Source organism: Podarcis raffonei, chromosome 15 (genome assembly GCF_027172205.1).
Source record: "Podarcis raffonei isolate rPodRaf1 chromosome 15, rPodRaf1.pri, whole genome shotgun sequence".
NCBI lineage: Eukaryota > Metazoa > Chordata > Lepidosauria > Squamata > Lacertidae > Podarcis > Podarcis raffonei.
Window position 1 is genome coordinate 20,368,946 of NC_070616.1, and position 26,826 is coordinate 20,395,771.

The following is a 26,826-nucleotide window of genomic DNA, read 5'->3' on the forward strand; positions in this document are numbered from 1 at the left end:
GGGTGATGGATCATAGGCACCAGCCTCCTCCACCTACAAGGCTGGCGCATCCACCACCATCACTGCTCTGGATCCAACTGACTAGCCAGCCAACCATTCCCAGCTTGCCAGACCTGTCCTCTGCAAAAACAGACTTGAACAATAACTGGGAGGGGAAATAGCTCTTTGCTGTCATTGCAGCAAAGCAGCGGTGCAGGTGCTCTCTAGAAGGAATTTGCCCATAATGCCTCACTCTGAGGAAGAAGCAAAACAATGTGTAGAAAGGAAATGCTCATAGAAACCTGTGATTAAAATAAAAATACTGCCTTACTCATGCTTCCAATATTGGATAGCTTTGGATAGTTTTGTGTCTCATTTGTAGAAAATATATACTTTTTTGTGCATTCTGCAATCCCTTCCTCAGAGTGCAACGTTCAGGTGGCCAGGACTGCCACCAGGGGACATGGCATGGCTGGCACACAGGTCTGTGCAGACTTGAAACCTACCATGCCTCCCCAATATTACTGGCCTACAGGGTCTGACTCAATCACTCTCGTTCTCTCATTCACACACAGTAAAGCTGTGTGAGAAAAGGCTCTCAGTTCAGTTCCCAGACTAATCCCACCTTCAGGGAAACAGCATCCAGACAGCTGTTAAAGCATCTGCACTGCATGCAGAACGTCCCAGTTTCAATCCACAGCAAAGGAAAGACTTCTGTGTGAAACCCTGGACAGCTGCTGCCAGACAGTGTGGACAACACTGGGCTAGATGGACCAATGTTGCACTACCCCACCCCACCGCAAGGAGCTCAAGGTGGTATGCAGAGTTCTCTCTCCCTCCTCATTTAACCCCTACAACAACCCTCTGAAGTAGGTGAGGCTGAGAAGCAGTGGCTGCCCCAAAATCTCCCAGCAAGCCTCATGCCCAAATGGGGGATTCAAACCCTGCTCTCCCAGGCCCTGTTCCAACACTCTAACCAAAACACCATGCTGGTGTGCCTTTGCTCTCAGGCTTTAAAAGAGGGGATTAGATGGATGATATGTCTGTAATCCACACTGATAAAACAGATCCTCAAGGTTCATAACCCTGTTACCTCTGCATGTCAGTACAGTAGCTGTACAAACAGCAGGAATAAGTACTGACTGCAAGCTCTGCTTGTGTGCTTCCTGGAATCGTCAGATTGGCCGCTGTAGAAAGTAGAAGACTGGTCTGGTTCAGTGGGACTCTTTCTGTATTTGAGGAGCAGAGGAAGCTGCCTTGTGCAGACAGAGGCTGCTGGCCCAACCAGCCCAGTCTATTCTGCATTAATTGACATTCTGCATTAATTCTGCAGTCTATTCTGCATTAATTCTCCGGGGTTTGGGTATTTTTCCAGGTGAGAGTCTTTCGTCAAGGATGGAACCAGGGGACCTTTGCATGCAAAGGCTGTGCTGTGCCACTCAGCCGGGCTCCTTCCACCAACACAGGGGGATGAGGGTCACTTAACAGCCCACGTCTCACTGGTCTAACCAGGCAGCCAGCCCTCCTGGTCTGCTGTTGCGTAACCGGTGTCAGGATCTGCAAAGCCAGTAAATCGCAGCATTTATTTTTAGAGCCCTAACTGCCAACACTGTGAAAAATCACAGCTTCCTTATTAGAGGAGAAACATTTTTAAAAATAAAAAATAAACAGTACGGTTATGTCAAACCTGTGCCTTTATTTCCACAGAGCCTTCCTGGTCCACCCCCTCCCACCCCCTACATAGCCTCAGATATCCACAGAAACCCTCCAGCATGCTTTGAACCTACATGGGTGTTTTTTTTATTACTTGTGCATTTCTGTTCATTACACACACTCACACTCACACAACACTTTTTTCTTTCTCCACATTGGCGTGCATGCACAACATTTTGTACATCCAGAGCTCAGTGTCTCATGCAACATATTTTGTTCCACCCGCTACCTGCTCAAGCTCTGCCTCAGAACCTCCAGATTATGCCAAATGTTGCTCCTTCCCTGCTTCTGCTCCCCCTCCCCCTCCCGACCCGGTCCAGCCTGAGTTGGGGGGAGATTTTGGCATTTTTGGAATAAAAGATGTTGGTCACTCTCTAACCAACTCACACCACATGAGGTCCAGTTGTTAAGATGCAGGCGCAGAAAAGGGAAAGGGTACAGTGGGTGTCATGGAATAAGAATACAGTGGTACCTTGGTTTAAGAACAGCTTAGTTTATGAACAACTTGGATTAAGAACGCTGCAAACCCGGAAGTAGGTGTTTTGGTTTGTGAACTTTGCCATGGAAGCAGAACATGTTCCGCTTCCTGTTGAGTGTGTTCCATTTGTAAATTGAGTCCCCCGCTGCTATTGGAAAGCACGCCTTTGGTTTAAGAACACTTTGGTTTAAGAACGGACTTCTGGAACGGATTAAGTTCATAAAGCAAAGTACCACTGTATTGTGATTTGAATCCATAAGGACTAGAATCTTACTTTTAAATTGGGTGGGAAGGGAACCAGCTTACATTTACAGGGAGGTAAATTCTTTGCCTCTATATTCTGCAGTGCTACCAAAATTCAGCATGTGCCTGGCCCTGATTACAGATTCTAATGTCCCTTTTAATAAGCACTTAAAACAAAAGCACTGAAAATCAGAACAACCAGGAACATTAGCAATAATGGCATGGCCATCCATTAACACTTCATTAACAAAAGCCTGCCTGGTCACTCTCTTGGGGCTCGCAGGTGAAAACGAAGCTGAAGCCCTTCTCACCTGGATTCAAATTAAAATGCGGACTTAGTTTATATCGCTAGAATCACTTATATAGGGCAAGCTACTGCAGGAAGAGCAAGAAAAAAGCGGTTTTTTCTTGTAGATAAGGGCTACTGGGAAAGTGAGGTGCTTTGAAACAAAGAAAAGATATTTGCTAAAATAAAAGACCTCCAAGCATTATTATTTTCTTGGCTCCTTTTGAGGAAGAGAGCAAGAGTTAACCAAACACATTGCTTTTTGCAAAGGAAAGGAAAACCCGGCACAGCAGCTGGTGCAGCCTGGTGATGTCATTTCTCATCAGTACTGTCAAATGAAGCTTGACTGTCTGTAGAGAGGGACGGGGTCCTCCATCTAGAGATTAATATCTACAGAGAGAGGGGCACACCAGGGCATTAAACCTGAAGCAAGACCTTCATTCAGCTTGGGAGCCTCCTTCTCCTCCCTGCCATCCTAGCTGTGCGGAACGCAGGCTGTAGTGACCCTTCCCACCAAAGGCAAGCGAATTGCATTCCGTGGACATTCAGGGATGCTCTTAACTGTCTAAAAATTGGCCAAGAGATAGATGGGCAAATTGACACAGGCGGAACAAGTTGTGTGGGTTGAGGGTCTCTTTTCCAAAGCATGGCCTTCTCCATTAACCCCCACCCCACTCCAAATATTGAATGTTGAGGGAGGGAGAGAAACAAGAAGCTTCATCCCAACACAGAGGTCCTATTCCTTACTCCCAACCCCGTTTTTTAAAAAACCCTTACGTTTTGCACACTCTAGAAATGGGTGTCCCTGTCAGAGAAGACCCATCTGTCAACTGTCAAGGGTTAGGTTTTCCCCCCTTACTACAACAGCACAAACCCCTCACCTCGCACGCTGCCCTGTATGCACAGCCAACGACCATTCACTTCTATTTGTGAAATTGAAGGGGTTCAGGGTGTGGGGTGCTAAATCTGCCCCTCCCAGGGGACCCAGCCTTTGAAAGAAAACAAGCCAGATCTGAATAACCAGAATCCTTAAGTTGTGCCCCCACCCTCTCTCTCACACTCTCTCTCTCTCACACACACACCCTTAGCTATATCTATGACTGGATGAGTGGAGCTGGCTTCCATCTACACTGAAGATTCAGTCATCCCAGGGCTAAACCTCAGCACAAAAGAACCACAGGCTTGCCTCGGTCCCTTCTCTCTCTCGCGCGCTCTCTCTCTCTCGCGCGCGCGCTCTCTCTCTCTCTCTTTCTCTCTCTCTCTGCATGAAAGCAGGACAGGACCACTGCCTCCTCCAGCGAGGCATCTTCAGAAAAAGAAGTTGAGCGGGGAGAGAAAGAGAAAAGCTTCCCCTCCCCTTGCCAGCTCCTGCGCTCTGCTCTGCAGGGCTGGTGCTGATTGGCCCAGAATGACATCACTGTTTTTTCCACAGCAGGAATCTAGTACGCCGGCAAATCTATTTTTGGCACCCAGGAGATAGAGGCATTAACCAGCAAGTGGCCCCAGCGGGGCCCCAGCTGGGCTTACGACGAAAGTCTCTCAGGGACCCGGGTGGGACAGGTGGCCTCGGTGCTGCAGGTTGCAAAAACCGGATAGCTGGAGAAGCCACAGCGCTACACAAACACCAGCACAAGCCTAGGGAAGATAATAGAGATATGCATACGTGGATGTTATCAGGAGGGAACAAGAATGCGGGGAAGGAGAGAGGGAGAAAGCTGTGTGGCATTTAAATGCAGATTGCACCGCATCAATTGCAAAGGGTGGGCAGACGCTACTCTTGTGTGATCAACTTGGGGTTCACTTTTTTTTTTACTAGAATCCCCCAATGACCCCCATCCAGAGCCTGATGCAAAACAGTGGCTCAGAAGCAATGGGGGGGGCATGCACTCAGAATAAAGGGTGCCTGCTGAATACATCTTCGGCCAGAATTTTCCTCCAGTACTAGAACCAAGCTCTACGTCCTTATACAAACACCCCAAAACCCTCTCCTAGTCCCCACCCAAGCTAGCTTTCTTTCAGTAGCCTAACTTAAAGGGAAGGGAAGCCTTGTTCTTTTCTGACAATATAATCCTACATATATATACTCAGAGGGAAGCCCCACTGAGTCCAATGGGACTTCCTCCCAAGCAAGTGGGTTTAAAAATACAGCCTTGTTGTTTTTTTCTATTATCAAAATGTCTAGAAGTTGAGAAAGACCTGCAGCTGCAAATGGGTCGAAAGTCTTATCAGGAGATTTCAGATATCCCCTGGTCTACAGGGCTGCAGAGTAACTGGTGGAATCGCGGCCCCTCCCCTCCTTTTTTTAAGGCAACCCTATGCTTAAAAATAAAGGGGGTGCGTGAGTGAGAGAGATCCCTCTCAGTTTCAAAGACTGATGGCAGCTCCCTGCTGCCTCCTCTCCGTCCCCCGAAAGAAGCCTACAGAAAGCATCTACTGCTGCAACCTCCTCTCCCACCCTCCATCCAATGGCTGACCTCCCCCAATGCGCACAGGCACACACCAATTGCACACGCTTTGTTCGCACCTTGATGCGCCTCATTATCACTGCATTTCAAATCTGACTGAGGCTTTCGCAACCTGTCAGCAGACAAGAAGACTTCAGCTCCTTCCCTCCCCTCTCGCCCTCCCCACCACCTCAGAAAATCTCCACGGATGTGCAAAAAGAGCAGGAACCTGCCACCTCTCTCCCCCCCCCCACACAATATCTGAGGGAGGGTTGAGGGAGGAAGAGGAGGGGGAACTTTTATTGCTGTCAAGCATGCATGCATGCTATTGCAAGGCACATGCAAGCACCTCTGGAACTCGGAGCCCTGAGCAATGCCTCCTAAAAGGGACAGGTTCTGCTTTTCAGTCGCTGGAGCAGCTGCAGCAGATCCTGGGCAGAAACTTGCTGAAGCCCAGAAGCCTTTCACATCTTGTTTTACAGTGCAGACTCTGGCTGCATTCGCCTTGCACCTTTTGCATGACTCTCTCCTAGGTGTTACATGCTTTCACACAACGTAAAACATACTTCTGGGATTCTAGTGGAATACAGTGCAAGGCGACGGCTCATTTCTGTGTTATATCTTTTTTTCTTTTTTTGGCAAATAATGCGGAAAGGAGTGCTAAACTTGTACTATATTTCACTATAGTTCCGGAAGGGGCTTATATATATCATGTGCAAGCTCAAATAAAATTACCTAGAAATTAACTGTTAGGGAAATACCATGCAAATAGAATAAACTGCCATGTGAATGCAGCCTTCGTGTGTTGAAGAATCCGTGTAAATAAGGCAGGAATTAAGAACCTGAGGCTCTGGGGCTAAATAAGGCCTGCAGTCCTCTCTATCTGGTACCAGAAACTCTCCAGACCTCACTGCCACTCTCTCAAACCCACTACCCTTGCTAGGGCTACTTCACACCTCAAACCTTTTTGGCTGGTTGGAATGTGTCCCTGGACAATAAAACCTCTTGCTCATATGAATGGGAAATAAACAAAGGTGTATTTGGGAGGAAACAAAGGTTAAGTTTACATTACTTTTGCCTCTGGCCCCACTCCCAGTATATGGAATGGCTCAGTGGGTAAAGCATAAGACTCAATCTCAGGGTTATGGGTTCGAGTTGCACATTTGGTAAAGATTCCTGCATTGCAGGGGGTTGGACTAGATGACCCTTGTGGTCCCTTCCAACTCTACAGTTCTATGATTCAATATGGCCCTCCAGCTGAAAAAGGTTCCTTATGATCTTATTCCCACCCCCCTGCCATTTAACATTAACCATCCACAAGTTCTGCAGCTTGATCCATAGTTTTAGAGTCTCCATCTTTATCTCTCTACAATGTTTTAAATTTCCCTGGGGATTTGGTAGCGCTATTCCTCTAAATCAATTAATTCAAGCACCTTCTCTGCAATATCTACTTTGCAGCCGTCACCCATTTCCGGAGAGCATCTTTATATTTTGCCCCGGAATTGACCCTCAATTTGACAGCTTGTGGCCGGAACCTTTTACACCTTTTCCTGATGTGTTCAAGACCAGGCTGCAACTTCTTTTGTTGTCCCAGGTTCTTTTTCGCCTTGAGAATGAAACTAGAAGAAGTACTAGCAGGGGTACATTACAGGGAACGACCATTTTGCAAGAGATCAAGGCACGTGTGACCACCGACCAAGAATGCCCACCTTGCCCCCGCAATTGAGGGGGCTGGCACACTGCAGGGTGTATTCTACCTCCACTGTCAGAGGCAGTCTAGTTCTGAATACCAGTTGCTGGAAATGGCAGAAGGGAAGAGTGCTGCTGTGTTCATGCCCTGCTTGCAGGCTCCCCTTAGGGACATCTAGTTTGGCCACTCTGAGAACAGTATGCTCGGTGACGGGCAGAGACAAAAGGCAGAACATGGGAAAAGTGAAAATTTGATCTCATGTTGCATATGGGACTACAGGCTAGATACCAGGTCTGAAAAGACCAAGGACTAGTCTCTTCTCTCTCTCTCTCTCTCTCTCTCTCTCTCTCTCTCTCTCTCTCTCTCTGTCTCTGTGTCTGTCTTTCTCTCTTTCTCTCTTTCTCTCTCATACACACGTGTGGTACAAAAGCCATTGTGAAAAGGGCTTCCTGAACAGGCAAGGTTCCATTTCATTTTACAAAGGTTTATACCTTGCTTTTCAACTCCAAGATTTTCCAGATGGACTATTAAAACAACATTTAAAACAAGAATTCAGAACACTGAAACAATTGAAAAAGCAGAACATTAACAGCAGGTATTGGAAATCATTTAAAAACAAATGCCAGAGGGGGCAGAAATTTATCAACAGTAGCATCTAGCAGGCTTGGGGCCAAAGAGATAACAAAGGCGGCGTCAAGCAACTCTTTCTAGAGAAGACACCCCCATGGCTCATCGGCACCATCACTAAGGGCTGCAGAGCACATGTGGATTTTGGCAAGTAACTTATCCCATGGCCAAACTATTCTTCGGGAAAAGGGCAAGGCTGAAATTAAAATGTGCTCCAAGAGAAATCAGCCCAGTTTGTAGCACCTGTGAAAAAGGTAGATTCCATGCTTCTGTACACAATATGCATTTTAGAGCACATTCAAATCATATTCTGTCCCGTAAAGAATTCTGGGTGCCACTACCGAGAAGGCCCTGTGCCTGGTTCCCTGTTAACTTCACTTCTCACAGTGAGGGAACCACCAGATACTTTGCTATGAGCTCCTTGGAGGAAGTACAGGTTGCATCCAAGGCAAGGCAAAAAGAATAAGCATTTGCTGGGTTATAGACTCCTTGTTTAGGGTCTAACAAAGAAGCTTCTGCTGAAACTTCCATCAGTGATGGGAGGTTGGCCGGATGCTTGGAAGAAGAACAGTGCCCCCAGCTGCTTTTTCAGCACCTCACAAAGCCAGCTCCCTGCCCAGTCATTTTATGCAGCGTGGAAACTCGGAGCTGGTCCAAGTTGTCTCTGGTACAAAGCAATTGCGGCATCTCCCGAACACACAGCTGGAGACCAGCCAGGAAACAGAGGACTTGATGCGCCTTGGCACTGTCCCCGGTTCTCTTATCTCCCGGTCAGCACCAGGGCCACCTGCTCACCTGTAGGGCTTTGCAAATTCAGTTTAGTTTGCAAGGCTCAAAGCAGAGCAAAGCAGACAGAGAAGGAAACGGGAAGCAGGCAGCGGAAGAGGCATAGAATCCCAGGGACCAGGGAAGTTATCCAGGTCCAACCCTCTGGCTCAATGCAGGGTCTGGAATGCTGGATGCAAGCACAGCATCCCTGGCAAATGGCTGCTAATCTAGTGGGCTACTGTGTGTGTGTCTGTGTGTACTCGAAGTCCACTTTAGACCCAGACATGACCCTGGAACTTGGCAGTCAGTATGAACCTCTGGTTCGGGCAGGCAACATAAAAATACTAAGGACTAGCCCCTTGCCTAATCAGTCATTCAAGGATTTTGCTACTTATGCTTCAGACTCTAGCTTTCCTAGGTGAGCTCCCAGGTCTAGACACCAAAACGTGCAATTTTGGCTAATATACATATTTTTGCAAGCAATTTACCCCAATAAAATGCATTTTTTGCCATTTTCACCAGTATATGCATTTTTATGCACACTTTCAGTACATTTTTGTTGCTACAGAGAACTGATTTGCAAAATTCAGAGACATGGGAGTTTTGAAGGACATTTGTGCCTCAATTTACCTATCAGTTTGAGAAATGTGAATTACTTGGTTTCTCAATAAAATGCAAAAAAGAAGAAGAAGAAGTTATCCTCCACCCATGCAGAAGACCATGCAGAACATGAATGGAGCAGCCCTGTACAAGACTTCTGCTCCCCAAGACAGCCAGAGCACCACACAAGCAAGGTTCTCCCTGCCTTAAATACACTTCCCAACAAGCTGAGTGGTTCCTTTTCACAATCCATGCACATCCAGAGGTGGCACCAAAGCCACGCATGTATTCCATTGCATCAGTAGCTTTCAAAGCAGGTAGTCCTCAGTGATGAGAGCCAGTGTGGTGTAGTGGTTAGCACGTCAGACAAGGATCTGGGAGACCAGGGTTTGAATCTCCACTTAGCCATGAAGCTCACTGGGTGACCTTGGGGCCATTCACTGCCTCTCAGACTAACCTACCTCACAGGATTATTGCGGGGATTAAATGTACCACCTTACATGGAAGTAAGAAATAAGAACAGATTTAAACCATCCCTCAAGTGGCCATTCAGATAAGATGTGCAACAAGCACAATCTGCACCTACTAAGCAGTCACATGAATACATTTAAGAGTTTGCTTGCTTTCCTCTTTCCTCTTCCTCCTTTTGTGTCATGGCTCGTTAGATTATAAACCTGAAGGCAAGTGGCTGTTTGAATTGGTTTTGGAAACCATTCTGAGAGCTTAAATACAACCATGGTAAGCTACCTTTCAATGAAAGGTCATTTCCACATACCCGCTGAATGTCAAAGCAGCTCAAACTTGCAGCTGAGGCAAAAGAACAGAGGGTGGAAAGGTGCCAGAAGCCCCTTCCCCAAATTCGATTCAAGCTATGAAAAGAACCCGGAGATTAAACTGGAAACAGCATTTCTCAGGAAGCTGCCCAGGTAGACGACATCCGATTGATCTCCTGTCTCCGTTATCCTGAGCCAGCTTCCAGATCCCTCCATGCTAGTAGCATAATGTTTAGAAACAGCTCTCGACTAGACTGTGTTTCCTCGTGGGCCCTGCTGACAGGAAGGAAGCCGGTAATTCAATCTCCACACAATCCTTTAATGGTTTCTCAGCACACACAAATTTTTTTTAAAAAAATAAAAATGCATAACCACAGCAGCTCCAATAAAACTTGACAGTGAGCCAAGCCAAAGGCATGGGAATATGCCCAGCAACCTTCCTCCCTGAAAAGTCTCAGGTAAGAATATAGTCCAATGCTGGAGTAAGCCTCAATGCCTCCTCTTCCATGTCTTGGCCATGAGGACATTGGCTGCAATTACTTTGCAGTGTACATACAATTAGGGTTTGGGAGCTTCCAGATTACCTGTTTATTGATCATAGAACTGTGGAGTTGGAAGGAACCCTGAGCCATCTAGTCCAGCCCCCTGCAATGTAGGAATCTTTTTGCTTGAACTCACAATCCTAAAATAAAGAATCTCAATGTCTACCAACTGAGCTATCCCATGCAAGCTCTTTCCATGCTGGGTTTTCCTGCTGCGGAAAGGGCTTTTAAGTTCTCTGCCTTCTTACCGGGCTTTGGGAAGCTATTGTGAGATCTCGGATGGGAGGCAAGGTTGCGCTTATACATGCTTCACCAACAGGCATGGGGGCCAGGAATGGAACCCCCATGTGAAATGGTTACCACCTGTATATGTGATTTCAGCTTTATGCACAATCCCCAGAACGTAAGCCAAACACAAGGTGCGTGTCATTTGTATTTGAAGATTGCTTTCATATCACCTCTTCTCCAGGCTAAACATACACAGCTCCCTCAATAGTTCCTCATCAGATCTCTGATCATCTTGGTCACCCTCTTCTGCACACCTTCCAGCTTGTCATTCTCAAACTGAGGTGCCCAGAACTGGTCACAGAACTCTAGGTGGGAGTCAGACCAAGACAGAATAGAGCATTGCTATTACTTCCCTTGAGGACGTGGGTGGCGCTGTGGGTTAAACCACAGAGCCTAGGACTTGCCAATCAGAAGGTTGGCGGTCCGAATCCCTGTGACGGAGTGAGCTCCCGTTGCTCAGTCCCAGCTCTTACCAACCTAGCAGTTCGAAAGCACGTCAAAGTGCAAGTAGATAAATAGGTACCGCTCTGGCAGGAAGGTGAACGGCATTTCTGTGCGCTGCTTTGGTTCGCCACAAGCAACTTAGTCATGCTGGCCACATGACCCGGAAGCTGTACGCCGGCTCCCTTGGCCAATAAAGCGAGATGAGCGCCGAAACCCCAGAGTCGGCCACGACTGCACCTAATGGTCATGGGGTCCTTTTACCTTTACCTATTACTTCCCTTGATCAGCACACTATACTTTTGTTGATGCAGCCTAAAGGTAAAGGTAAAGGTACCCCTGCCCGTATGGGCCAGTCTTGCCAGACTCTAGGGTTGTGCGCTAATCTCACTCTAGAGGCCTGGAGCCAGCGCTGTCCGCAGACACATCTGGGTCACGTGGCCTGCATGACGAAGCTGCATCTGGCGATCCAGCACAGCACACGGAACGCCGTTTACCTTCCCGCTGGTAAGCGGTCCCTATTTATCTACTTGCACCCGGGGGTGCTTTCGAACTGCTAGGTTGGCAGGCGCTGGGACCGAACGATGGGAGCGCACCCCGCCGCGGGGATTCAAACCGCCAACCATGCGATCGGCAAGTCCTAGGCGCTGAGGTTTTACCCACAGCGCCACCCGCGTCCCTGATGCAGCCTAGAATTGCATTAAATCATTTTGTTAACTTTGGTCCAGTTCTCCAATCTGATCATCCATCCAAACTGTTTGCAGGGAGATTAGATGACATTGGCTATTTAACAAGCATTCATTTTGATTTCTTTGTGGGGAAGTTATGTGACCCTTGCATTAAAGCAAGAATTATCTGACAATTAGCCTTGATTAGAGTGCACACATTCTTGCTCTCTCACTCTCTCTCTCTCACACACGTACACACACGTAAGTCCCTAATGTTTTAGCCTTTACTGCATTCCTCTCATTTAAGCAAACGCCTGTCACCGCATGCATGACATCACTCCTACTTACTGCAATTTACAACCCCTCTGTCAACATTTGGGATGCTTCCCCTAGAGGCCATTCAAGCAAATGAGACAGGCTTCTAAGCAAGGCTGATTGCATATGCTACTCAGCATCTAGTTTAAAAAGGGGAAAGGGGTGGGAGAGAGAATAGATGCAGCATAAGGTTTAATTTGTGCAGGGCTCATCCAAGGAAGCTATTTTTAATACCAGGGTCAAGTCCTGGAATACGGGTAATAATAAAGATGAGGCCACAGCACATCTCTCATTTACTGAGAAACCCAGGCCTGTCCTGCAGGCATCAGATGGAAGGGGTGGGGGCAGAAATTAAAACAGCTGATCGCCACACGAGCTTAACTGCAGGCACAGAAGCAAAGTCCTGGAAAGGGGGGAATCCGAAGTGCTGGAAACGCAATGGAGGCAAACCCTCTCCTCCTCCTCCTCTCCCTGCCTTGCCGCCTGCCTATCATGTCAGCTTCAACACAGCTCATGGCTTTTCCTTTGCAAAGATATGAAGTCACCTTTTCTCTCTCCTGCTTTATTTGCATGCCGCGTGCCTATTGGATGGGAAAGCTCTCCCTTGATCTATTTGCATCCTGCAAGCTCAACGTGGAAGCACAAGCCGCAACCAGAGCACATACGTGTCACGTAATGCCAAAGAGAGGAGAAGAGATTTTGCCATTTCTTTCTGTCTCCCCACCACTGCCCTCTCCCCGCTCTCCCAGCTCCCATCCCTAGCAGATACTCTCTAGCGTCTGCAAAGTGGAAACACAGTAATTGCTAAAGGGCAAGTGAACTGTGGGAAATAAGTAATCTTCCGGATGGTTTCTTGGGGGGGGGGGATGGCAGCATGGCCCAGCAAGCAGGCAGCTATATAAAGAAGTAGCAAAAGCCTATCCCTGGCAGAACTGGGACCAGAGTCCCTGGGCAGGTCATAGTCACAGAAGCATCATCAGTCTGAAAAAGGAGAGGTTGGGTCAAAGGCTAGAGTCTCAGCCATGAAGTCCATCAAACAAAAAAAGGCCTCTGTAAGCAATTATCTGTGTGGGTAGACATAAATGAATCCATTTCAGTTTCTCTACTTTGTCATTTTCCAGTCTTAAGTTTGGTTCTCTAAAATTCCACAACTGTTTGAGTGTTGTTTTGTTTTTTTTAAGTTATCATGAAGATTTGTAAGTCTCTTAGTGCAAATTTCTCCAGCTACACCGGACCCTCCAAGTGTCCCTATTTTCCAGGGACAGTCCCAAATTTACAGAAGCTGTCCCAGTTTCTGATTTGATCCTGGAATGTCCCATTTTTTCCTTAGGACATCCCTATTTTCATCGGATAAATGTCAGAGGGTATGGAGCTATGTGAAACCATGTTCCCCACATTCCTATGCCTTGAGCATCATTGGCATATGAGAAATTGCTTTATCCCAAGTCAGTCTCTCTCCCAGTAACTTGTCTGCTCTGAGCAGCAGCATCTCTCCCAGGCTCTCCACTACCCAATCCGTTTTCACTGGAGATGCCAAGAGAAGGAACTGAACAAGCAAAAGCACCATGGAGTTCTGGCTCCCTCTCCCTGCACAGTGCCTTGCCACAAGGGACCCCAGCAAAAAGGAGAAGCTTCTGCTTTGAAGCCCAGCTAATGCCAAGGTCCACATCCTCTTCCAGGTGGCTGCACTAGCAGAGAAAGTTTCCACTGTCCTCCAACGACCCATCACTCTCTCCCAGATCGCTCTCTGTCCATTCTCATTATACTCCTTCAGCCTTTTACCTTTCTTACTTCCATCCTCTCAATGGTTTATGTTGGATAGAAAACCCTGACTAGGAGCAGACAGATTAAAGCTGGTATCTCCCTCTTTCTCTCATTTTAGTTGCCTGGAGTTATGTTACTCAAGAATTCCGACAAAGAGTAGGAGAACCGTTATACATAGGGGGAGAAAGATCACCATTATAGATCTCCAGAGCTGCTTTAAAAATCTTTCAGAAAGCTTCTGCGAAATTGACCAAAGCTATCACCAGAAGTTTCCATCTTGCTGAAGCTAAAGGCAAACGACTTCTTGTATTATTTCCATCTTGTTAGAAATAAGTAGCAACAACTAAAAACAATGTCACTTTGAACTTATTCTACAGTGCAGCAACAGCAGACAACTTAATAGCAATAAATGCATCCTAATAAGTTAAATTTATACTGTGGTACCTTGGTTTATGAACTTAATCCGTTCCAGAAGTCCGTTCTTAAACCAAAGCATTCTTAAACCAAGACGTGCTTTCCCATAGCAGCGGGGGACTCAATTTACAAATGGAACATATCAACAGGAAGCGAAACATGTTCTTATTCCAAGGCAAAGTTCACAGACCAAAACACCTACTTCCGGGTTTGCAGCGTTCTTAATCCAAGTTGTTCATAAACTAAGCTGTTCTTAAAGCAAGGTACGACTGTACAAGCTTCCTTGGCTTATGGCAGTGGTTTTCAACCAGTGCACTATAGCACCTTGGGGTGCCTTGAATGATAGTCTGGGGTGCCGTGGACAATATTGGCCTCTGTCCTTCTTTCCTTCCCTCTCTTCCTCTGATGCCCTCTTGCATCTCTGCCTCCCTAAGTCTTGCACGGCTATTTGTTGCAGCACCCCTGGCTACAAGCTCCCCAAACGAATAGTGCCTCTGAGGCTGGCTGTGGGTGATTCCCAGGCCCCTGTGGGACAATTTGAGGAGACACCTCTCTTTAGGGTGGGGGGGAGCTCAGAGACCAGGGGTGGCAGCTGCGGCTGCCCAGAGGACTCCCAAGGAGAGGGGAGAGGGGACGAGGCTGAGGGAACATTCCACAAGGGAGGGTGTTCAAAAAGTGGTGAGGGGCTACCAGCTCTGCAGGCAAGGGGAGACATAACTGGGCTCCTGAGCCCCACAAGGGTCCCACAGAAAGAATGTAGTTGGTCAAGGGAGCCATGGACCCAAAAAGGTTGAAAACCTCTGGCTTATGTTGCTAATGCTGTCCAACTTTTGCTGGAAATTTAGTAATGTGACCAAGATGCCTTCTTTCTGCCTTCCTTAGGTCCAAAACCCCCCAAATACCATGAACTGTTTGGCCCATTTTGATTTCCCATTCCTCCAGCATGCCATGTTTAATTGCATTTGGAGAGGGCAGGTGATGCAGATGTAAATGTGGGAAACAGAGCCTACACAAAAAAACTACCAAAAATACACACCACAGAACAAAACCCTGGTCAGTTTCCATGAAAGTACTTCTAAGAGCATGGGGCTAGAAAGGATCCTGGAGGTCATCTGGTCTAACCCTCTGTTCAATGCAAAACATAGGATTGCAACTACAGCATCCCTAATGGAGGACTGGCCAGGCTCTGTTTAAGTGCATCCAGTGAAGAGGAAGAACATGAGATGAGTCATGCTGGATCAGGCCAGTAGCCCATTTAACCCAGAATCCTGTTCTCACAGTGGCCAACCAGATGCCACTGGGTACATGAGCACAGCAACACTCTGCCCACCTGCTGTTCCCAAAAAACTGGTATTCAGAATGCTGATAATGGTGGTAGAACATAGCCATCCAAGTTGGTGGCCATCACTGCCTCCTGTGGGAGCAAGCTTCATGGTCTAGCTCTGTGCTGTGTGGAGAAGTCCTTTCTTTTAGCTGCCCTGAAGCTTCTAACATTTAGCTTCATTGGGTGTCAAGAGAGAGGAGGGGGGAAACTTTGCTCTATCCCTTTTCTCCATGCCACACATAATTTTTCTATCATGTTACCTGTTAATCACATTTTCTCTAAATGAAAAAAGGCCCAAACACTTCAACCTTTCCTCAAGAGGAGTCTCGCTCCATTTCCCTTGATCATTTGAAGCTTCAGAAGAACAAGTATGCTCCATCTTTCACATAACAGCCCTTCAAATATCTGAGATTCAAAGGCAGTTATCAAGTCCCTAGCTGTTTCAGCCATTCCTCCACTGGCAATTGGTGCCCCTTGGGAATGGAAGGGCAAATGGCTGGGAAACCAACAATAGAAGGATCTCGAGACAATGACAGGCAGAGCCAACTAATCTCCATTTTTCTGCCTGCTGAGTTCTACAAGGGGCAACCCTGAAACTAAGGAGAAGGAAGCTGACAGGCAGTGCCACACCCCGTGGGTTGCCTGTAAGTAAGAGGGCAGGCAAATGGGGGCTGGGTGAAGGAAGAATGAAGTTTGGCGGGGCGTTGCCCCATTGGCCCTAATAGGCCTGCCTCCACTGCATTCCTCTTAGGACTTTAGTTTCCAGACATCTCAACATCATGGTCACCCTTCTCTGGACATGCTGCAGATGGCCAACATCCTTTTAAAAATGTGGTGCCCTGAATCAGACACCATAAACCAGATGTGATCTGACTATTGCCAACAAAGCTTAAAACTGAATAGTTGGAAAGACCTGGAGTTCCCACATCCCAGTCCAACTCCTCTGGCTTTAGCTACCTGCTCAACCCAAGTAATGGCATGTTCAGATAGCTCAAGCACATGAGATAAGCAACCCCCAAAGTTGACAGAAGATCCCACTTAATCGTGGACCTCAGCATCCCTTTCCAAGAGAAACAAAGTTGGCATGCACACATCCAAATGCCAAACCACTTTCACCATTCTAAACAGGATATGGGAAACAAGTGGTTGCTGTTGGACTCAGAGACTCAGCCCCACCCAAGATAGCCCATGGTCAGGGGTGATGGCAACTGTAGTCCAGCAACATCTGGAGAACCACAGCTTCCCCATCCTTCTACTGAACCAAATAAATATTACAAAATCACATGTGTTTCTGTCATTTGATTACTTGCAATTGATTGTGTGACAGGACTCCGCCAAAGAGTAACGGGTTTGAAGAGATCTGAAAGTTCTGTTCTCATTCGCATGCATGACACTCAACGCTGCAGTCATGAAGATGTGAACACAGGAGCATGGAACAGTCCACGGCCAAGAAAATCTCTCTCAACCTCTTTAGCTCTAGGGTGAATTGATTTTTTTTTAATGCAATTTAAATTGTAAGGGGGAGGACAGATGTAGCTTACCATTTTGTAATGCATTTATTTCCTGAGTGAGAGTGCATATTAACTTGTTATACTATATACAATTTAAACCTACTGATTTTTTTCTCTGTTTTAAAAGGAAGTCTTCATATTTTACCTGCAGTTCAAGCCTGGGCATATTTACTCAGAAGTAAGCCTCACTAAATTCACTGGAATTTTCTCTTGAATATGTTTAGGATTAGCATCATTCAAAACATCTGTGCATACAAGCCCACCTGCCTTTACCCTTCAAGAATTGTATCAGCTTATGAAAAAGAAAAGCTGTTTCTAAAAGGTATGGATTTCTTTTCTTTTCTAAAAAAAAATAATGTGCATTTTATTGATTTTAATAAACAAGCAATAACAAACCAGGTGTGGAGCAGAGTCAGTCAAACATAAATCCATAACATTGTTCAACACATGGATTATCAAAAGACCCCTCCAAAGAGTAACATGCGTCATTGGTGGTTCAACTTGGGAAACATATTTATTAATATAGTAAATGAATAAAAACTAAAGGTAAAGGTAAAGGTACCCCTGCCCGTACGGGCCAGTCTTGACAGACTCTGGGGTTGTGCGCCCATCTCACTCAAGAGGCCGGGGGCCAGCGCTGTCCGCAGACACTTCCGGGTCACGTGGCCAGCGTGACAAGCTGCATCTGGCAAGCCAGCGCAGCACACGGAACGCTGTTTACCTTCCCGCTGGTAAGCGGTCCCTATTTATCTACTTGCACCCGGAGGTGCTTTCGAACTGCTAGGTTGGCAGGCGCTGGGACCGAGCAGCGGGAGCGCACCCCGCCGCGGGGATTCGAACCGCCGACCTTTCAATCGGCAAGCCCTAGGCGCTGAGGCTTTTACCCACATTGCATCAAATCTATCTTTTAAAAAATGGTCCCTTGCCACTGCAAAATGTATATATTTCTGTACAGACGCAAGGATACTAAGATCCCTTTCTTGCTACTGTCACTCATGGCTTGGTGAATTCCTCATTAATATTACTGTGTTCTATGTAGGTTACTCACGAAGTTAGTTCAGAAACAGCAACTGGTACATTTCACTGGTTACAAGATAGCTCCACTCATCTGCTGACAGATGTGAGTTGGCAAGAGCATGCGTATTCTAACACACCTCAACTGGCAGCCAATTTCTAGGTCAAATTCAAGGTGCTAGTAATGCCCTTTACAACCCTAAATGGTCTGGAAAGTGGTTGTATCAAGGGACGCCTTCTCTAGAAAAATCCCTCTGGCCCAAGAAACCAGGGCCCCAGCCTTTTACAAACTGAGGCAGTCTACTAAAAGCAGGGCCTCACTGCTGCAGCCCCACAGCTATGGGGTGGAGCTCATTTGTCTATTTCTATCCCTTTTAGCAAACAGGTGTAGATATTCTGTCAAACATTTAGAAACTGAAGCTGGTGCTTTTTTCTGTTGTTGTTTTTTTAATTCTTAAAACTATTTTATTTCTCCAAGGAGCTCAAGGTGGTATATGTGGTTATCCTCTTCCTCATTTAATCCCCCTCAAAAACTTTGTGAGGCAGCTTAAAGCTGAGAAAAAGGACTAGCCCAAGTTCACAACCAGGGAGCTCTATGGCCAAATGGGGATTTGGTCGCCCAGGTTCTAGTCTCACACTCTAACCACTATGCAAAACAGCCCACAATCCAATAAAAAGAGAGTTGGGTTGTTAAAAGAGAGCTAGGTGTGCTGAACCATGAGCTAAATGCCCCCAAACGTTCAACAAGCAATGAGCAATTAGAGGGCAAAGATGTTCCATGAGACAGAAAGTTTAAGTGACCACGCTGTTCGGTCAACAGGATTCATAAATATTCATAATCCGCCAGGGTAGAATACAATACATGACCTATTATATCATTTATAATGCTGGACCCAGAAGTCAAATATCTTCCCCAACGGTCTTCTATTTTGCCAAGAAAGAAAGAAAAGCAACGCATGCTTTAATTTGGCATGTTCAATAAGATGGTCGGGCTCATTCGTTTTCATGCTGGCTGGGGCTTCCAGGTGCTGTAGTTCAAAACACTAGATTGGAGAAAGCAGTTTAAAAAACCAGAACAACTGGGTTTTGAATGAGAACAGCAATCGAATTTTGGAACAGAGTGGCTGATACAAGATACCTGGGTTCTGGGTGAGGGATCAGCAGCAGGGAAGGAGTGCTGCCCATCTCATGCAGCCCTTAGATGCAATAAGAGCCCCTCCCCTTCCATTTGGTCTTTGGAATGCCTGCTCTTCATCCCCTCCAAGATGCTGGCTGCATCCGTTCATTCTGCCTCAACAAGCAGCAGCATCCAACCCTGCCTCCGTCGCCCTAGTGCAGTAGGAAGCTAGCTCCTCCAGAGCACCTCATTGCGCAGAAGCAGCCACGCTTGTCAGTGTAATCTGAAGGGTTCACTCAAGGCCACAGGAAAAAAGCTTAGAGGATGTTAAAAACCATCTCACTACAGGCAGCGTCTGAAGCACTGGGCTTTCTGCCATCAACAGGTAATTAAAGGGCTCAGTGGACCACTCTGCCACTTTGCACACCCATCTGGAACTCCTAGCAGGCCTGGGAGATATATGCCCTGCCCCAAACCAGGACTGAGATACTGGGAGTGTTTTGCATCCTGGCCCTGCATCCTTGCCTGTCTTTGCCATGTGGCTCCATTAGTGGCACAGCCATCCTCCTGGGTCCTCCCCAAACCACAGTGCAAATTATTGGCAACCAGAGGGAGAAGAATGCACACTCGCAATGGCCCGTGGCAATGCAGGGAGCCTATCTGTAGTGCCCACACACAAATCTATCATGATGAGTCCGTACCAAGCTCTTAAGATAAGCAAGAAGCAGCAGGCAACTCTTCCCTGTTAAACCTTTCGGAAAGGGGAAGAAGAAAGAAGTGAGCAGGTCAGGTGACCTCCAAACATACCCCAAATTAAGTCTAATCTCAGGAAGGGAAAACTTTCTGAAGTGTGACAGCAAAAGGAGTAGAGGTGTACAAGGGTGGAAAAATAGAGAATAAGAGTTGCCTTGCTGTGTCAGGTCTATCTAATGCAGCACTGAGTTTCCAACTTTGGTGGCCAGCTAGAAGTTGGTAGCCTCCTGGGGACATGGAGGTTCCACTCAGCTCACACACGTAAATAAGGGTGGACAAATCAGCCTATGCCTGTACTATGTCAGCTTGGCATGTACTGAGCCATGCCCATTTTGCCCTGTTTCCTGGAAGGTGTTTTTTACTGCATGGGGGGGGGATGTATTTATATTAGATGCACTTTCCCCTAAAACACACTTTTTTGCATTCTCTCCCATTATATGCATTTGGATGGTTTTCTGTGCATTTCCCCTTCAATGCATTTCCCCTCAAATCAGCATTTTGCCCCTTCAAAACAGCACATTTTTTCACCAAAACTGCAGGAGGGTGGGAATCCAGAGAACAACTACTAGGCAATCTAATAACTGCTTTTAAGACTGAAAAATGCCAGTTTGCTTTAAAATGAAAAACAAACCGGGATTGGTGGCAGGGGATTTCTCTGTTCCTACAGTTAACAGTAGTTGATAGGTTATCCTTCAAGAAATGATCCTCCGTGTATTGGGCTCCACCTTCATTCTAAGGAAGCAAAACAGGCATCTAAGCAAGTGTCTATCACCACATCCAATAGGAGCAAATTCCATGCCTGAATCACATATTTGGAACTTCCTCTCTACAACAGGGTGGCAGGAGGGGGGACTACGATCAAGGAAGAGCAGGAAGTACTGGGTGAATCATAGGCTCACACACAACACATCACCAGTCAAACCCGACTGGAGACAGCATCTCTGGCTGAGCTACTGGGTGGGGGGTCTACTCAGCCAGTTAGAACCCGTGTGACAGAATGCTGCAATTAGATGCTCAGTCATCTAAGAAACATCTGAGGAATCTGCCCTGATTCTGCATGCCCCTTCCCTCCCTGTCACTACAAAACATCCAGCAGGTTATCAAATTGCTGAAGGGGTGTGGTGTATCGTGCAAAGGCCCCCTCCTTGACCACCTCTGGCAACAGCCATCATCCATGATCACCATCTTTTTGCAAGTCCCTGGTCAATGACCTTTCCTTCTCCTCGGTTTGCTTCTCTGTATCGGTGAAGAAGCAGCAACTGGAGGGAGGGTTTATTTAGGTTTTCGGAGCAACACTTCCTGCTTTTTAAACCAGATTTTCCAAATGGAATGACTTGGACCATCTAAGTCAAGCAACCTGCCTCAAGGTCATACAGACCGGCAGAGAAAACAGGGACAGGGTCCAAAATTGGGAAGTGGAGCAGATATACGGGGGAACTGGAACTGGTTCAGGCACTGCCCCATGCAAATGAACCCAACTCCCCACAAGAAAAAAAGGCTAAAAGAGAAACCCCTCTTTCCAGCAGTAATATATATATATATATAGATCCTTTGAGGTTTCCCCAGTGCACAATGACCATATAATACCGGTCTTAAAGGATCTACATCGGCTCCCAGTACATTTCCGAGCACAGTTCAAAGTGTCAGTGTTGATCTTTAAAGTCCTAAACAGTTTTGGCCCTTCACACCTGAAGGAGTGTCTCCACCACCATTGTTCAGCGCTGACACTGAGATCGAGCACTGAGGGCCTTCTGGCAATTCCCTCACTGTGAGAAGTGAGGTTTCAGGGAACCAGGCAGAGGACCTTCTTGGTAGTGGTGCCTGCCCTGTGGAACACCCTCCCATCAGATGTCAAGGAAATAAACTACCTGACCTTTAGAAGACATCTGAAGGCAGCCATGTTTAGGGAAGTTTTTAATGCTTCATCATGTTTTTAATATTCTGTTGGTAGCCGCCCAGAGTAGCTGGGGCAACCCAGTCAGATGGGTGGCATACAAATAAAATACTAACAACAACAACAATGCCCCTCAGTGTGCTGTGACTGCAGCGCCCTCAAGAATCCCCAACAAGAAATAAATATGGGGAAGGCAAAGCAAGCCTGCACACTAGATATTGTCAGGTTAAACCAATTAAACCTTCTGCCACTTCAGAACAGCCCGGCTGTCTCACTATGAAGTAACTGGATAGTGTTTGTTTGCCCTGCTGTGGCCTGGAGGATGGTGAACATGAAACCGGCTTCTGTTTGTAACAGCTCAGGACCTTGGCTTTGAAAAATAATAATGCAGTCCTAAATCTAGTAACTAGGACGCTCACTGTTCTCTGAAAGCAGAGATAGGAAGAGGACAATGCCCCCATTCAGTCCTGAGAGTTGCCAGTCAACATGAATAACATATTGGGGCCTAAGAAGCAACATGGTTCCCACCAAGCGCAGACCCAAACCCACATTTTAAGGGCCTGTTCATCCATCGCCAGCTTCCTTAAGTTTCAAAGCAAACATTATCATTAAGAAAAAGACCTGCCACATCCACAAACTTACCAGCCACCACCCATTTTAGCCTCACAGCAACCCTATGAGGGAGGGAAGCACCATGAGTTTGGCATAGTGGTTGGACTCAGACCGTGGAATCCAGAGATCAAATCCCTGCTCAGCCATGGAGCCCACTGGGTGACCTGCAACCAGCCAGGATCTCTCGGCCTAACCTACCTCACAGTGTTGTTCTGAGGATGAAATGGAGAGTGGGGAGAACACTGTATACCACCTTGAAGTCCTTGGAGAACAAGTGGGATAGAACTGACAGAAGACAAACACGGAAGGCAGAGAGGAGCTCCATTCACATGGCAGTTTGTTCCATTTTCACAGTGCTTCCCTAACAGCTACTTCTTACATTTTATCTGAGCTTTCACACAACTACAATGAAATGTAGCACAAGCTTAGCACTCATTTCCATATTATTTGCCAGTAGATTTTTCCTGGAAGCGAATAACATAGAAGGGAGCACTCAACTTGCACTATATTCCACTATAGTTCCAGAAGTGGCTGTTACATCATGTGAAAGCTCAAATATAATGCAGAACTTAGCAGTTAGGGGAAAGTCATGAAAATGGAATAAACTGCCCCATGAATGAAGCCAGAGTGTGATGAACCTAAGGTCACACAGGGTTCGTCCACACTTCCACTTGCCCCACCACTTTACCACGGGAAAACCAGCTGTTTACCACTGAATTGGAGCAAATGTCCATTGGTTTTTCTGTGGATTGATGCTTGTTCTGATTCAGCGCTAAATAGCAGGTTTCCCTGGGGAAAGTGGTGGGACAAAAGAAAGACCACTTGGACCCATGCTGAGAAAGCAAGGGGCAAGCAGAAAACCTCTCAGGCCCATGCTTTCTAAGCACAGGACAAGCAAAAGTTGGGACAAGTCCTCAGAGAGAGCATCATGGCCAAGGGAAGATTTGAACCTGGGTCTCCCTGGCCCCAGGCCAACATTCTAACCACTGTACCACCCTGGACTACTGCTGGAAGCATCCACGTGTCCACTGCCAGCAATGCAGTTGACAAGTAGTCTTACCAAGAACCCTGGGCGATTACTCTTCTTCCCACCCCCGCCCCCCACCTCCACCACCTTCTATTGGAGCCTGGAAAGTAATCACGAGGAATCAGATTAATCTTTGTCTGCCCAGCGGGACTGGAAGATTACGGCTCTCGCTCTCCTTCCAAGAGCCAGAAGTCAATAGGACCTCACAGTGGGGAGGCAGGGCAGGGAAAGTTCCCCCTAGACTCAACCAAGATTAAAAAAGGATAAGGCAGGAAAGCAATGGAGGCTTCCCCAGCCAGGCACCACCTAGTCCAATGCTTCATGCCTTTTGCTGTGCTTCTAATGTATAGTGGGGTCGGGAACTTCAGGTGTGTGGGCCAAACATGGCCCACTAGGAGGCCTCTCTCTCTGACTCTCAGGACTGAGCATTGCTTTGTCTCCTTTCTGGGTGTTTTTGCCTGACTGGAATATGTCTTTGACCTCTTGATGGTGCTTCTTACTTGCCTGGATGTAGGACAGAGAGGGATGGGCGACTTTGAAGAAACTAGCCTACTGAGCAGAGGTACAATTTACTTTCATTGTTCCACTCACTTTTGACACTGGCTCCACCCACCTCTGACATGTGGCCCCCAAAAGGGAGACCAGATAGGAATGTGGCCCTCAAGTCAAAAATGTCCCCCTCCCCTGATGCATAGAAATGTGTTTCACATGTAACCCACCTTGGGATCAAAGATGAAGAGCAGGGAAGAACTACAATAAGAGATGTGGTAATATTAATAGTAGCAGCAGTAACAGGGAAATTATTACGGTTATGATCCGCAGCAAACGGAAGAGAAAGTTCAGTGCTGGATTAATGTTTGCTACTGTGTACTCACAATCATTCGCAAGATGCAGATATCTGGAGTGCAAGTTAACACCTTCAGCTACCTACAGGAGGAATGAGGAAACTGTTGCCCGCCAACTCCCAGCAGCCCCAGCAAGCAAAGCCAGAAGCAAGGGATGATGGGAGCTATAGTCCAACAGCTTCTGGGAGGGCAACAAGTTCCTCGCCCCTGACTGATGGATTTGTGACCACTGGCCAGATAGACATTCAACCATTTCCCCTACAATGCAAGATCAAGGTTGCTACCCAATGCACCCAAACACGAGAGCGATGTAGTCAGTGGTACACCCCACACACGTTTGGGCCAGGAGACTCAATGCCACAGGCAACTGAAGGCAGTGTTGTAGGTCCATTGCTGCCTGTGGAGAGCGCCCTCATTCCTACTGCCCTAATGTCATCTGACAGGCTTTTGATGCGCCACTAAAAGACCAAGGAGATCAGTGTGCACACCACGGCCAGCACAGTCTCTGTTGTAGCAATTCAACCCTTAGGGAAAGGGAAGTACAACTATTCCCGTCTCCAGATTCAAGTCACCCAATGTCATAAAGCCAGTATGGTATAGTGGTTAGAGTGCTGTAAGCCAGTTACTGCCTCTCAGCCTAAGCTACCTCACAGGGTTGTTCTGGGGATTAAATGAGAAGAGTGAGAAGCATGCACACCACCCTGAGCTCCTTGGAGAAAAAGGTGGGCTATAATTGGAAGAAAAAAGGTGCACTTTGGCACATCCATTCCTTCCCAGCCTGCCTTCCAAGAGCACAGGTCTGTTGGGTCTACTGGTTAAAGCTTATTTAAGATGTCACACTTATTATCCTGTCTTTTGTCCATGATGGGAACACTTATGGGCATGCCTTTGGTTCCAAGAAGTCTCCCATCCAGCCACTGAGCAGATGCAGGCCTGCTTAGCTTCAGCAAGGTGGCCGCTTCCTGTGCTTTTGACTTGTACCCTAGGATACTGCTGCAAGTGTTTTGTGGAAGGAAGGATATAAATGCAATGAACAAATTATAAGTACCAAATATAAGCCACACTTTTTCCTCCAAATTCTGACTGTGAAAAGTTAAAGTGCAGCTTATATTCGCAAACTTACAAAAATTGGCTTATAATCAGGTGCGGCTTATATTCAGGCCAATATGGTAGTAACTGAAGTGAGATAAACTGCACACCCAGGAAGAAGTTGCTGAGGACCACAAAAAACGTGGCTCCTACGTGTCTGGAGAAATTCCCCCATTTGGCCCCCCATCTGCTGTGCATCCATTTGAATGAAGTGTCGCCTTGAGCTGTCCAAACTAGCAAGCCAGGAATGCAAGCATTTATCGATTGGAGTGTCACCTTAAGATTCCATTCAGTATTCATGGCTTATTTGCAAAAGAGAAAAGTCAGCAGTTTCAGCAACGACATCCATGCAAGCAAGAATTACAAATTCCAGTGATCTTTCTTTTTTCTTTTTTTGAAGGAACACATTTTTGTGTGTGTGTGTGTGTGTGTGTGTGTGTTCATTCACATAGCACATACATTTGCCTCTTTCAACACATATGAAGCAGTGCAGCTGGTCCCCAGGCCAGTCCAGAAGGGGAGAGGATGCACCTGGTTCCATGCAACCAATCCATGCAGGTGGGAGAGAGGGATGTCCTCAACCAGGCCTTGACTCCTTAAGGAGGTGGTTGGCACACCCACATCGAAATCTGCTGCCCCTCCAACAACAGCAGCAAGAATACTTCTTGCCAAGTACTGGAAGACACAAGATTTACCCACCGTGGAGGAATGGCAGACGCAAGTGATCGACTACATGGAGATGGCTGAAATGACTGGCAGAATCCGCGATCAGGGAGAAGATTTGATTGAACAGGACTGGAAAAAGTTTAAGGACTATTTACAGAAATATTGTAAAATCTTGGAGTGTTAATATGATGTGGGAAGTGAAGGCAACAGGGTTTGTGTGACTTGGTTAAAGGTGAATTAAAAGAAGAATGTTAAAAAGGATAGGGGGTTATGAACAGAACACTATTATGTCATAGTATATAAGAGGAGATACGGATTAAAATAATGGAAAATCGGGACATAATAATTAGAAGAATGTAAAATTAAGTATGGTTTAAAATAAGGTTTTGAATTTGCTGAATTGGATTGGAATAAAGAGGAACACAAAAAAGGGGGATGTGAGGAGGTCAAGACAGAGGGGTATGGAACTTTAGAAATTTAAGAAAAAGGGTCTTTCATTTTTCTTTTCTTTTTTCTATTTTTCTTTTCTTTTCTGCTATATATTTCTGTTTTTCTGCTGTATTTGTTTTTTATATGAACCTTATGTATGGAAATGATACATTTTGAAATGATGATTCTTTTGTTTTGCAAAATTTTAATAAACATTTATTAAAAAAAAAAACAAAATCTGCTGCCCCTCTCCACCTCTGCCACTGAAGAAGCTGCATCACCAAGGCCCATGGTAGCAGCAGCAGCAGCCCTGCACTCACTCCTGAACTGAAGGATGCTGGAAGACACCATCTCCCTTTTTATTTTTAAATATTTTTTATTAAATTTTACAATTTTATATTCATCACATGGAGGAGACCGTCTCTCGATTTGTGCATATACTGATGCTCGAAATGTCCTTCCACAAAGTTGACCACAGCTCATTCTTTGCTTGCAACCCACTCATTTGTCAG

The 26,826-nt window shown here is 46.5% G+C and overlaps 1 protein-coding gene across 6 annotated transcripts in view; it reads right to left on the reverse strand.

Annotated features, from left to right (window-relative positions):
• Positions 1-26,826, reverse strand: part of IGSF9B (immunoglobulin superfamily member 9B) — a 117,195-nt gene that overhangs the window by 78,809 nt on the left and 11,560 nt on the right. The gene's annotated exons all lie outside the window — the stretch shown is intronic.